The sequence below is a fragment of the Mytilus californianus genome, unplaced genomic scaffold (assembly GCF_021869535.1).
Source record: "Mytilus californianus isolate M0D057914Y unplaced genomic scaffold, xbMytCali1.0.p SCAF_5, whole genome shotgun sequence".
In the NCBI taxonomy this organism is placed as follows: domain Eukaryota; kingdom Metazoa; phylum Mollusca; class Bivalvia; order Mytilida; family Mytilidae; genus Mytilus; species Mytilus californianus.
The window spans coordinates 122,094,320-122,105,909 of NW_026262701.1; positions in this window are offsets into that span (position 1 = coordinate 122,094,320).

Consider the following 11,590-nt stretch of genomic DNA (forward strand, 5'->3'; position numbering starts at 1 on the left):
TCTAAATAAAAACTCACTCGCAGACAAGGTCTAATTCAGCAGTACGTCAATAACCTTTCTAGAATTATGCCCCTTTATAACATGGAAAATTGCAATATTTTTTTCTTGCAATCTAAAGTTTTCCTGATCCAAGTTTTATGAAACTCAAACAAAATGCTAAGAACCACGACAGGTAGACAAAATTCAAATATAGGTTGTGAGTCATTTACCATTCTTGAGTTATGCCCCTTTTTAACTTTGAAAATTGGAAAGTTTGGGTGGATACCTTCATATTTTAAGACACACTCTTATTCTATTTTTTTAAATTTTGTATCAAGCAATAAATGATGCTACATTAAGGCAGACTTCAAAGAATCTATTCATTCAGCCATAGTAGTTAAACAAAAAATATTTATTGTTGTAGTGGACTGAAAATATTTTCAAGGCTATAAATGATCAACACTTAATAGATTTAAAAATGTATAGATAAGAAAATTAAGTTTATTTCAATTTTTTATGGGCATTAAGATAATCTGAAAATGAATACATTTACAATTTGAATAAATTTAATGGAAAAAATATGGTCATTTTTGAAGGGCAATTTCAAAAGAAACTACTGGGCCAATTTAACCAAATTTGACCACAATCATTATACAAAATGTAAGGGTGTCTAGTTTAAAATTTGTTGGACTACCCTGCCTGCTAACCAACATGGCTGCCATGACTAAAAATAGAACGTAAAATACCTGTTTTTTGCTTATATCTCTCAAACTAAAGCATTTAGAGTAAATTTGACATGGGTACAAATGTTCATCAGGTTTAAAATCAGTCAACCAGTAGTTGGGTAACGCTGCACTTGAAATATTAATTTTAAGAAAATTTTGGTGGTTTTAGTTATCTTGAATATTTTTATATATAGAAATAAACTGTAAACCCAATAATATTCAGCAGAGTAAGATCTACAAATAAGTCAACTTACCAAAATTATCAATTGACTCCTTAAGGAGTTATTGCCCTAAATAGTCAATTTTTACCAATTATTTGTAAATTTTTGTCATATTTTACAAAAATCTTTTTCCTGAAAATAGAACATATAGGTAAAATGCAGTTTTTGGCTTATAACTCTGAAACTTCTAAGACAAATTTAATCAACCTTGGCCACAATCATGAAGAGGGTATCTAGTTTAAAATTGTGTCCGATTACCCTGCCTGCTCACCAACATGCCTGACATGGTTAAAAACAGAACATACATGTAATGGTAAAATGAGTTCTTGGCTTATAGCTCTGAAACTTAAGCAAAAGTATAATGGTTGCATTATTTTATGCATCAATTGTAACAAAAAATTCAGGTGAACGACACAGGCTCCTTGGAGCCTCTAGTTAAATAATTAGATTATCTTCATATAATAGCTTGTTTTCTGCTTAGCATGATTGTTTCTTGATATTGTTAAGAAATATATTAAATTCAAGAAGGAAAACGGAGATGATTTTGTTCAATTTTACTGATAGTACTCATGGAAGTAAGGTCTTAAATGTAATTAAGAAGCATACAGAGATTTTTTTAAAATCTATTTATACTGATTACAATCTAAATGAAAGCTATAACTGTATTAGAATTTGATAAAAATACCAAAGTGTACCACTAACTGAGCATTGCTATCTCATAGATTGAGCCATTTGCTTCCTTGTTTAGTATATTTCTTATTAAAGTTTATTTATCAGTGTACATGAGTATCTGGTAAATTTAATTTCTAAAACTAAAAATAACAATATCAAACCTTTTGCATTTTGGCATTTTACAAGATTTGCATAAGAAATTTCGTGAAAATTTTAATGTACAATAAATCAATATATGTAAAGATATCTGGTTTTGAACACAACCATATTGTAAAATATCAGCAGTGAGTGCAGTCAATGATCTGAAAGGCAAAACAAAAACTTATTTTGTATTGATTTGTATAATGGTATAATGGTGTGATGGTGTTGTTGAATATCTGTAGACACTGTGTAAATATTCAGTTATTATGAACCAGAACATGAGAATTTTTTTACTATAACAATGTTTAAGACCATAAAAAAAAGCCTGTTCTAGACCCTCAAAAAAGGGGCTCAAAACAGGTTAATCACTTTATTGCAATACAACATTTTATTAAAAAGTATGATGGAAAGCCTTTTTTCTTTGTATTCTTTGTATAATTTCCATTGTGATATATATGACAGTTTTAATATAACATTTATGGTTTATGAGTCAAAAGTTGTCTATACAGGGGTCAACCCTAAGTATTTGAAATTGGAATTTTTTCTTTGTATACCATGTGAAAATTCTGGACATTTATATTTGTGCTAGACTTTATTGGGTATCTCCATTCAAAAGGCCAAAATTTCCACTTTATTCCTATGAATTTTTTTCCCTAAATAGCCAGTGCTTATTCATAAATGATTTAAGTATTTAAATTTTCCTTGGTGATATGTTAAGCATGAATTATGATGCATTAATCACAGCCCTTTATCTAATCTTTATTGCCTTACCAGATATTCTTGATAAGTTCTCTCTCATTGTGACATGACTGATTAATCCTGCACTTTTAAAAGATATGATAATGTTGCTGATACAAGCTTTATCTCTTTATCTTATCATTTTACAGGCAATTAAAGTACATCCAATCATATTGCTAAATCATGTAAAATTACATATGTAGGATAAAAAAGTTGTTTGATTTATTGAGAAATTATAGATATTAACTCTATGATGTTGAGAAGAGTGGTGATGTCAGAAGGCATCGATATGCCCCTGCTGTAGCAGAGGGGGCATTACATTTTACCTTTGTCTGTCTGTACGTCAGTATGTCTGTATATAAGTCTGTACGTCCCAAAGTTGGTTCAAAACTGTCCGTTATCTTACTTTAGTTTGCCTCAACCAAATGTTATGACACTTATACACAACGCTAGTTAACACAACACACAGATCAAGTTTGAATTTTGGTGGTGTCACTTTAATCGTTCTAGAGTTATGTCCCTTTACAACTGGAAAAAATGCTGATTTTGTTTTCGTTTCTGTAATCCAACATAAGTTTACTACAACCAAATGTTATAAAACTTATAGACAATGCTTATTCAACAAAGTACTGATCAAGTTTGAATTTTGGGAGTGTACCAATTTTTTTTTGTAGAGTGATGCCTCTATACAAATGTTTTTGTTTCTGTTCTCCAACTTAAGTCATCTCAACCAAATTTTATGAAACTTATACACAATACTCATGTCCCTTTATATAATATGCAAACAGTGGTATCATCTGTGTCCAATGAACACATTCCCTATTTTTTTCTATGGCCATCACCAACACAACTGCATTTAACTTTGCAAACAATTTGAACTTTGTAACCCATACAAAAATAATTTAAAGCATTCTAACACCCATATTTTTTTTTCTGTAATAGCCCTAACCTGATTTGAGTAATGCTCAAAGGTGATTTTGATAATTCGTAATTTATATGTAGAAAGATATTGTATATACACATGCATAAAAAATTCCAAAAAACTGTGTCTGTTTGTTTAATTTATGTTTATTCATTATAACTCTATTGCACATCATTACAGAAAAAAACAGTTTTTATCTCTCCTCGACAAGAGATTAGATTTGAGACTTAGGTATGCTATAAACAGGAAATGTCAGTTGAAGTGGAACCACTAATGGTATGTCCATGATATGTGGTATGCAGCTCCCATCTCATGTACTTCCATGGAGATAATTTGGCCGGCCCCATCAGTTATGGTCCATTGACTCTGAAACTTTTTTCTATTTAACTAACTTTCATAATTTATACATTAGACACAAATTTGTGTCTTAAGCCACAAAAAAACTATGAAATATTATCAAGGCCATGTAATACCAGAGAAAGGTTTGGTCAGTTAAAGAAAGAATTCCAGCATGTAAACCTGTAAGAATTCAGATCTATGCACGCTAAAATATCTGTTCTTTCTGTTGTAAATAATTTAGATGAGAATTAAGTTGAAACCTACAGAAAACCTGATAGACAATTAACTTTCAGAAAATATTCTCTGAACCACTTGACATGCAGGGCTTAAACAGCAACCATGGCAAAAATATACCTCGAAATGTTATTATTTATTACCGGTAAGGCTGTTCAAATCATTTACAAATGTTCCATCATGTATTTTATCGATTCTGATAACTCTGTGACATCATAACACGGAATTTGTACTAATGTAAAAATAAGAAGATGCGGTATGATTGCCAATGAGACAACACTTGAGACCAAATGACGTAGAAGATAATAATCAAAAGTGACTGTATGGACTTTTCGAAGTGCAAACCCATACTGCATAGATAGCTTTTAAGGCCGCAAAATAACAAATGTAAAACAATTTAAACGAGAAAAACTAACGGCCTGATGTACGTATAAACAAAAACAAAATATGATATTTATACAATAACACAAACACTGAATTACAGGATTCTAAATCTTGACATACAGAGTGATGAAGGGTTTGTATTGTGTAACTGATAACAATCACATCAACGAAACTTCTTTTAATGACAACATGTCGAAAATGTCACAAAAATAAAGGAAGCATGTATACTTTCGGATTAAAAATTCCAATTTGTCTGTTTGTCTTTTTCTTTTTTAGCTAAGGCGTTCTCAGTTTATTTTTAGATCTACTTGGTGACTGGGACTATTATACTAATAGTATAATAGTCCCAGTTGGTGACAAGTATGTCGAATCAAAATAGAGTTTTACCTGAATACTTTTGATTGTCTCTCTGGTATCTTAATTTCGCCCCTCTTCTATGGTCTTTGCTTTATCATACTTTATGATTGCTATCATTTAGCGATCACTATGATGTCTTTAATCATTTTTAGTTTGTTTCTTTGTATATAGTTACTAAATGAAAAGCAAGTTGTCCATTATCACTTAACGTAAGTAATTATACAAATAAAATAGTTTCAAGTCTAAAAAAGATTGTGTTACCTTTTATTGATCTTCCATTTTGATGTCATAGATAGGAATGTCTTCCCTTCTGACAAACTCTCACAATGAACATATTTGCATAATCATCCTTATGCTTTCGATTTATATCTTATTAACTATATTAAAGTACTGAAACTATCAGTTCTTGAAAATGACTGACTTTTGCAGTTCTGAAAAAATGACGGGAAAATGCAGTACTGAAAAATGACTGAAATATTCAGTACTGAAAAATGACTGAAATTTACAGTACTGAAAAATGACTGAAATTTACAGTACTGAAAAATTACTGAAATATTCAGTACTGACATATGACTGAAATTTACAGTACTGAAAAATGACTGAAATATTCAGTACTGAAAAATGACTGAAATTTACAGTACTGAAAAATGACTGAAATTTTCAGTACTGAAAACAACTTTTTCTCAACATTACTAAAAATGATATATAAATTAATGTACTGAAAATACATGGGTAAGAAATGTACTGATTAGTGATGTTTCCTAAAAGTACTGTTTATATAGCGGGATTTAATGTACTGATTAGTGATGTTTCCTAAAAGTACTGTTTATATAACGGCATTTAATTTACTGATTAGTGATGTTTCCTAAAAGTACTGTTTATATAACGGCATTTAATTTACTGAGAAGTGATGTTTCCTAAAAGTACTGTTTATATAGCGGCATTTAATGTACATGTAAACGTTAGGCAAATTGTTGGTAGTGTAATATATTGATCTTACTGAATCACAGGTCATTATGTAGTTTGGTGTGTTGCTTACAAATTTCTAGGTAAAAAAAGATTGAATTTGCAGTTCGGACTTTATTCAGATAGTACACTTTAATTTTTTTTATAACTTTTTCAAATCAACTAGGATTTTCATCAAACTATACAGCTATCTTAGTAACATATTGATCTTACTAAATCATAGGTCATTATGTAGTTTGGTGTATTGCTGTCAAATTTAAGGATTAAATTAATATAGGTCCAAAAAGCTTGAATTTGCAGTTCCGACTATATTCAGATAGTACACTTTAAATCTTTTTATAACTTTTTCAAATCAACTTGGATTTTTATCAAACTATACAGCTACCTTGGTAATATATTGATCTTACTGAATCAAAGGTCATTATGTAGTCTGGTGTATTGCTGTCAAACTTAATCTTTCAGCCTACCACACCAGCAGCATTACAGTTTCAGCCTACCACAACAGCAGCATTACACTTTCAACCTACCACACCAGCAGCATTACACCTTCCTGAATTTGACCCAGTCTTGACAAGCTTCACACAAGATGACGTCAGGTCCCTGTTCCACTTCGATGTAGAGGAAGACAGTGCGTAAAAACGTTTTATTTTTATCTGTATAGTTATTTATGTTTAATAAAAACTGTGGTAAAAAAGAAATGTGATTGTTCATGTTGGTATAAGCCAATGCAGGTATGTCCGATTATTTGTATGACTGTTATGTGGGTGGCAATGGTATGTATGTATGACAATTTGTTATGTATATATGCATGTAATCCTTCAGTGTGTGTTAGCAACTGTAAATACAGTATGTGTGTATTTATGTATGTATGATTGTCTATTACTGCATGTTTGTTTATGAACGTATTAAACAACTTTATACCTAAGTAGTACACGGTGTTCTGTTCTTTATCTGCATTTATTTTGGGTCATCATGTTGACCAAAACAGTATTTCTGTCCACTACTCACATGTATCGCTTCATGTATTTCGTTGGAGTTCGTATTCCCCACACTTTACATTTCAGTGTTTTATGTTCGTACGTCTCTCTCTGGGTTTGTTTGTTTACCAGTCTTCTCGTTTACATATTGTCCTTTGGATAATGATTTCAATTTCCTTTCTGACATTGTTTGATATGTATTTAATACACATGAAGAGGGATATCCGAACACGGGAAAAACACAGAACTAGTACTTACACATGACAACAGGTTATTGGTTTATGGTCGCCATCATGAACTGATTGGCTATTGTAACAAAAGTCTGTCACAAATTATAAATGATATTCTTCCTAAGTCCCAACTAACCCTAATCATTACCAGACTGAACACAGAAATAACACGAGGGGTGCCGTATACGATGCAGGAAATGTTTACCCTTATGGAGCACTTGATTTCACTGTCGGTTTTCAGTGTTGTTCCTGTTCTTTCGTATTTAATAATATTGTTCTAAATTTCCTTTGTTTACTCTAAGGTTTTGATAATCTCATACCATAATATATTTCGATAAAGACGGGCGTAGAAAAATAAGATTTTATATGATTGCCGATGAAAACTCTCCATCTAACACCAAGTAGCAACTTGACAGTCAGAATATTCCCATCTGAATTGATGCATTTCAGTCTGATTATATATTTTTTTTTTTAATTATCCATTTCATTGAATTAGATCAAACAAATTGTCATCTTATAATCATCCCATGGTGAAACAGTGACTCATATTGTAGGAAATTAATGCATGCTAATAAAAGAAAGAGGACAACAGACTACCTTTATTCATGAATTACAACATGCATGTCAGATGCCTTTTTGGAACTATATACATGAAATGTGAAATGAAATAAGTTGGTAAATATGTATTGTCACAACGTATATAAATAATGTATAAAATAAATAATGCACACAAAGAATAAGAGAAATAAAAGTTAAAATGTCACACTGTCAAACAGACAGGCATCATGATTGTCTTAATTCATGATTGTACAAAAACATATGTTTAAAAAGAAATGTTGAACGTAACAATGTTCAAATGTTTATGGCCAGCTGGATATCCGTGGACGTAATGGTCGTTCTTTTGGCGTTAATTGCTCACAATTCACTGTCTGTAAACAATCCTACAAGGTAAGCTTCATCATTGGCTTCCTAAAACAATTTAATTTCCTACAATATGAGCCACTGTTTCACCATGGGATGATTATAAGATGACAATTTGTTTGATCTAATCCAATGAAATGGATAATTAAAAAATATATATATAATCAGACTGAAATGCATCAATTCAGATGGGAATATTCTGACTGTCAAGTTGCTACTTGGTGTTAGATGGAGAGTTTTCATCGGCAATCATATAAAATCTTATTTTTCTACGCCCGTCTTTATCGAAATATATTATGGTATGAGATAATCAAAACCTAGGAGTAAACAAAGGAAATTTAGAACAATATTATTAAATACGAAAGAACATGAACTACACTGAAAACCGACAGTGAAATCAAGTGCTCCATAAGGGTAAACATTTCCTGCATCGTATACGGCACCCCTCGTGTTATTTCTGTGTTCAGTCTGGTAATAATTAGGGTTAGTTGGGATTTAGGAAGAATATCATTTATAATTTGTGACAGACTTTTGTTACAATAGCCAATCAGTTCATGATGGCGACCATAAACCAATAACCTGTTGTCATGTGTAAGTACTAGTTCTGTGTTTTTCCCGTGTTCGGATATCCCTCTTCATGTGTATTAAATACATATCAAACAATGTCAGAAAGGAAATTGAAATCATTATCCAAAGGACAATATGTAAACGAGAAGACTGGTAAACAAACAAACCCAGAGAGAGACGTACGAACATAAAACACTGAAATGTAAAGTGTGGGGAATACGAACTCCAACGAAATACATGAAGCGATACATGTGAGTAGTGGACAGAAATACTGTTTTGGTCAACATGATGACCCAAAGTAAATGCAGATAAAGAACAGAACACCGTGTACTACTTAGGTATAAAGTTGTTTAATACGTTCATAAACAAACATGCGGTAATAGACAATCATACATACATAAATACACACATACTGTATTTACAGTTGCTAACACACATTGAAGGATTACATGCATATATACATAACAAATTGTCATACATATATACCATTGCCACCCACATAACAGTCATACAAATAATCGGACATACCTGCATTGGCTTATACCAACATGAACAATCACATTTCTTTTTTACCACAGTTTTTATTAAACATAAATAACTATACAGATAAAAATAAAACGTTTTTACGCACTGTCTTCCTCTACATCGAAGTGGAACAGGGACCTGACGTCATCTTGTGTGAAGCTTGTCAAGACTGGGTCAAATTCAGGAAGGTGTAATGCTGCTGGTGTGGTAGGTTGAAAGTGTAATGCTGCTGTTGTGGTAGTCTGAAACTGTAATGCTGCTGGTGTGGTAGGCTGAAAGATTAAGTTTGACAGCAATACACCAGACTACATAATGACCTTTGATTCAGTAAGATCAATATATTACCAAGGTAGCTGTATAGTTTGATAAAAATCCAAGTTGATTTGAAAAAGTTATAAAAAGATTTAAAGTGTACTATCTGAATATAGTCGGAACTGCAAATTCAAGCTTTTTGGACCTATATTAATTTAATCCTTAAATTTGACAGCAATACACCAAACTACAAAATGACCTATGATTCAGTAAGATCAATATATATAACTAAGATAGCTGTATAGTTTGATGAAAATCCTAGTTGATTTGAAAAAGTTATAAAAAAAATTAAAGTGTACTATCTGAATAAAGTCCGTACTGCAAATTCAATCTTTTTTTACCTAGAAATTTGTAAGCAACACACCAAACTACATAATGACCTGTGATTCAGTAAGATCAATATATTACTAATATAGCTGCATAGTTTGATGAAAATCCAAGTTGATTTGCAAAAGTTATAAAAAAAATTAAAGTGTACTATCTGAAATGCTGAATTTTGTCCAAAATTGCAAATCCTAGCTTTTTTGACCTAGATTAAATTTGACAGCAATACACCAAACTACATAATGACCTTTGATTCAGTAAGATCAATATGTTACCAAGATAGCTGTATAGTTTGATGAAAATCCAAGTTGATTTGAAAAAGTTATAAAAAGATTTAAAGTGTACTATCTGAATATAGTCGGAACTGCAAATTCAAGCTTTTTGGACCTAGATTAATTTAATCCTTAAATTTGACATTAATACACCAAACTACATAATGACCTATGATTTAGTAAGATCAATATATTACTAAGATAGCTGTATAGTTTGATGAAAATCCTAGTTGATTTGAAAAAGGTATAAAAAAAATTAAAGTGTACTATCTGAATATAGTCCGTACTGCTAATTCAATCTTTTTTTACCTAGAAATTTGTTAGCAACACACCAAACTACATAATTACCTGTGATTCAGTAAGATCAATATATTACTAATATAGCTGCATAGTTTGATGAAAATCCAAGTTGATTTGAAAAAGTTATAAAAAAAAATTAAAGTGTACTATCTGAAATGCTGAATTTTGTCCTAAATTGCAAATCCTAGCTTTTTTGACCTAGATTAAATTTGACAGCAATACACCAAACTACATAATGAACTTTGATTCAGTAAGATCAATATGTTACCAAGATAGCTGTATAGTTTGATGAAAATCCAAGTTGATTTGAAAAAGTTATAAAAAAAATTAAAGTGTACTATCTGAGTATAGTCCGAACTGCAAATTCAATCTTTTTTTACCTAGAAATTTGTAAGCAACACACCAAACTACATAATGACCTGTGATTCAGTAAGACCAATGTACTATCTGAATATAGTCGGAACTGCAAATTCAAGCTTTTTGGACCTAGATTAATTTAATCCTTAAATTTGACAGCAATACACCAAACTACATAATGACCTATGATTTAGTAAGATCAATATATTACTAAGATAGCTGTATAGTTTGATGAAAGTCCTAGTTGATTTGAAAAAAGTTATAAAAAAAATTAAAGTGTACTATCTGAGTATAGTCCGAAATGCACATTCAATCTTTTTTTACCTAGAAATTTGTAAGCAACACACCAAACTACATAATGACCTGTGATTCAGTAAGACCAATGTACTATCTGAATATAGTCGGAACTGCAAATTCAAGCTTTTTGGACCTAGATTAATTTAATCCTTAAATTTGACAGCAATACACCAAACTACATAATGACCTATGATTCAGTAAGATCAATATATATAACTAAGATAGCTGTATAGTTTGATGAAAATCCTAGTTGATTTGAAAAAGTTATAAAAAAAATTAAAGTGTACTATCTGAATAAAGTCCGAACTGCAAATTCAATCTTTTTTTACCTAGAAATTTGTAAGCAACACACCAAACTACATAATGACCTGTGATTCAGTAAGATCAATATATAACTAATATAGCTGCATAGTTTGATGAAAATCCAAGTTGATTTGAAAAAGTTATAAAAAAAATTAAAGTGTACTATCTGAAATGCTGAATTTTGTCCTAAATTGCAAATCCTAGCTTTTTTGATCTAGATTAAATTTGACAGCAATACACCAAACTACATAATGAACTTTGATTCAGTAAGATCAGTATGTTACCAAGATAGCTGTATAGTTTGATGAAAATCCAAGTTGATTTGAAAAAGTTATAAAAAAAATTAAAGTGTACTATCAGAGTATAGTCCGAACTGCAAATTCAATCTTTTTTTACCTAGAAATTTGTAAGCAACACACCAAACTACATAATGACCTGTGATTCAGTAAGATCAATGTACTATCTGAATATAGTCGGAACTGCAAATTCAAGCTTTTTGGACCTAGATTAATTTAATCCTTAAATTT